Raw genomic sequence first — 3,705 nt, 5'->3', positions numbered from 1 at the left:
AACGGGAGGGCCCCAACAGGTGGGGAAGGGGTACAGGGACGAGATGGGAGTTCTGAGATGCCCGCAGACCCTCGGGGCCAGCCCCTGCTTCGAATTCTTCCTTCCTCCTCCCTCCTTTCCTCCCGTCTTTCCATCCAGACTTGATGAACAACTACCATGCACTGGGCCTCTGCTGGCTCCTGGGAACACAGGACCAAGTGATCACTATCGTTCTCAAGGGGAACCGGCAGGGACAGACCACCAAGTCCTGGCATGGGAAGTGCTTTGATGAGGCAGGGCTCTGAGGCCCAGCTGCCGGGGCTCCTATCAGCCTCCCACCTCCCAACACTGTGAATTGCACAGAACCCTTAAATTCCACATCTGTAAAATGGGATGCTAACGGCATAAGCTTCGTTGGGTGCCACAAGGATTAAACAAGTTCACACACGCAACTCATCTTGAAGAGTGCCTAGCCCCTAGCAAGCCCTTTCCCCCGACACATCTAGCACCCCTCGCCAGACCCCAGGAGCCTCTATGCTCCTCTGTTGTCCCTCGCACCCCCTCACAATCCAGAAGTCCCCCCCAGAACCCAAACCACTATCCCTCCAGTTACAAGGCCCTTTTTACCATCCACAGCAGATATTTGCACGCACCACGCATAATGTGCTCCCCTGTGAGCTCACAGCTTCTCTGCCTAAGCCCACCAGAGGAGGGTTCTGGTGATTCTGAGACCCTGGTCTTGGAAGAGGGTGAGAGTTCTGCTTGGGCTGAAACGGCTCCCTGCCCCAAACCAGGTATGTCCACCTCACCGGTGGCTCAGGCCTGGGGTGGTGAGTGGCACCCCTGGCTGCAGAAAGCTGGCTTCTCATGTGGACAGTTCTTCCTGACAGCTGGCCTCAGGCTCTCTAGCTGCAGTGCCAAGGGTCATGTTCTGACACAAGGGCTGCTGGGGAGCTCTGTAGAACACCTCCCTGATTCAGCCCGGGCCCTGCAGCCCAGAGTCCCAGGGAGCAAAGTAACAAGTCCGAGGATTTGGGGCACAGCTCTGGCCTTAGCAGGTCCCTCAAAGGTACAACACATCGGTGAATCTGGTGTGGTGAGTGTGTCTGGTGTTGGTCTTTGTCAGAGTGTTTCTGTGTATGCATGACTCTGTGTGTGTGTGGATCTGTACATATCTGGGGGGCGGGGGGCAGTAACTGTGTGTTTGTATCTCTGTGCTGTGTATCGGAGCTCACGTGTCTGTGCAAAACTGCCTCCAGGTACCTGCATGAATTCGTCTGTGTCCCTGGACATTGTCCTGGGCTAATCCCTTTGTTATTGTCACCAATACCAGCACTGCTCTCATCCACTGATGCTCTGTGCTCTGTGCTTTACCGACATGTTTTTATTTATTCCTCATAGAAAAAGCTTCCTGACTCCCACCCTTTCCCAAGTCACATGCACAGGGATCCCAAAGGCTAGGTCAAGCCCAAATTCCATAGTGTGATCTTTGAGGCCCCTCACAATCTAACCCAAAGCGATTTCTCTAGCTGTATCTCCCTCCCTCCCCTGTTCTCAGCCTGGAATCCTCCCTCCCCTCACATCCAGGAAACTACTACTCACCTTGCAAGACCCAGAAAACATTGCTTCCTCTTGGAAGTCCTTCCTGATGGTCCTGCCACCTCCTCCAGGAAGCCTCCCCTGACTTTCCAAGAGTCAGCACCTTTAACCTGAGTGCCGTTCCTCTGATTCCCCCTGGATGGTCATTACTTCTTACACGTCCAGCTCTCCATCTGACCGGGAGCCTGATTCCCCACTGAATCTCCAGCCTGGCACACAGTAGGTGTCTCAGGAAATGTTGGTAGACCGTGTGATGCTTGGCTGGCTAGGGGTAAGGGAAGCAGGCTGGTGGCCCAGCTTCCACTCCCTGAGGCTTGGCCAGCTTCGCTCAAGGATGCAGCTCTGCTCTCTCCCCTGAGAGGAGAGGATCTGTGAGGGACAAGGTGTTTGGTCCAAAGCAGGCTGTGTGAAGTTGCCCATATGGGTGCACCATAGGAAAGCGCCCAGAGCAGCACAGACCTCTGCTTGTGACACAACTCTCCTCTGCCTTCCCCAGAACAGCTGCGCCCCCCAGACCCAAGGCCAATCCCTGAGACCAGCTGAGGCCACCGTCCACCCCACCCCCAACCCAGCAGTCAATGCATCAGAATCAAAGAGGCCTCCCTCCCAAGAGGATGGTGCAGAGGGAGGAGGAGTGAAGGGAGGTGGGCCAGAGAGGGAATAAAAGGCCAAAGGCATAGGAGGAAAGGGAGGGAAAGAGGGGAGGGAAGAGAAAGAGGGGCTGACCATTTGCTTCTCTTTGTCTTTGCAGGCTGATGCTTCCCCCTGGTTGACAATTGCACGGCCCCCAGCCCCTCCTAATTACCATGATTAGCACAGAGCAAGCTGCCATATTTTATGACTGTCCAAAACAAAAAAATAATTAAAGCAATTACTGTCATTAACATGCTGCCCTCTTCACCACCTTCTCTGAGAGTGGGCAGGAACAGGCCCCAGGGAGTCAGGATTGGGTGCCTTCCCCTCCCCATTTTGCACCCCACCACCACCACCACCTGCCCCCTCCAGAAGCACCAGCCTAGACAGCTCCAGCTGCCAGCAAGTCTGGGAGGCCTCAAGGAAGAGCCTCAGTGGAACCCCCACAGACTCCTTGCACAGCTGGAAAAGCCAGAGCCTGGGCTCTGAGAAACCACAGAGAGGGTGTCACCCCGGGCAGGGAGCCCACCAGGTCCAGTCACCCCAAGACCTGGCCTTGTCCCTCTGCAACTCCTCAGTGCCAGGCCCCCCAGTCCCACAGGCAGGACTCCCCCAAGCCCTGTTCTCTCTGGCTCCCCAATCTCCCATCACAGCCCAGCCCAATGCTCCACCACTCCCCAGCTGAGTGACCTGGTCATCCAAACCTCAGAGGTTTCTATTTCCTTGTCTGTAAAATGGGCTGTCTTAGTCAGCTTGGGCTGCTATAACAAAATACCACAGAGTAGGTGAATTAAACAACAGACATTTATTTCTCACAGTCCTGGAGGCTGCAAGTCCAAGATCAAGGTGCCGACAGATTCAGTTCCTGGTGAGAGCCCTCTTCCTGGCTTGCCGATGGCCGCCTTCTCACTGTGTGCTCACATGACTTTCCTTGGTTCATGATCAAGTGGTTGGAGGGGAAAGAGAAAGGAAGCAAACTCTCTTATGTCTCTTCTTGTAAGGGCACAAATCCTATCATGGGGGCCCCACCCTTATGTCCTCACCTAAACCTAATTACCTCCCAAAGGCCCTATTCCAAATACTACCACATTGGGGTTTAGAGCTGCAACATAGGAATTTGGGGTGGGGAAGACACAATTCATAGCATGAGCTTTGAAATGTCTGTGGAACAATCCCTTCCTCGTGAATGCCTTTGAAGACTGAGTGAAACAATCAACAGGAAGCACCTTGAGCCAAGCCCAGCACATAGTAGGTCCTCAATCACCAGTGGTTGTCTTCAGTGCTGCCCTGAAGCAGAGGATGACTGGGGTAGAGCAGGAGGATTTGCTGAGGAGGCTGAGGAGAGGGCCAGGCTCCAGGAGAGGGCCAGGCTCCAGGCTGTGATGAATTTGTAAACCATGATGCCTGTGACCCGGGATCATTGCCATGGCCTCCTAACTGGTCTGCCTGCTTCTGTCCCTGCCCTTTACCCTTCAATTCATTCTCAACACATAA

The sequence above is a fragment of the Physeter macrocephalus genome, chromosome 3, assembly GCF_002837175.3.
Source record: "Physeter macrocephalus isolate SW-GA chromosome 3, ASM283717v5, whole genome shotgun sequence".
NCBI lineage: Eukaryota > Metazoa > Chordata > Mammalia > Artiodactyla > Physeteridae > Physeter > Physeter macrocephalus.
This window is presented reverse-complemented; position numbering follows the sequence as displayed.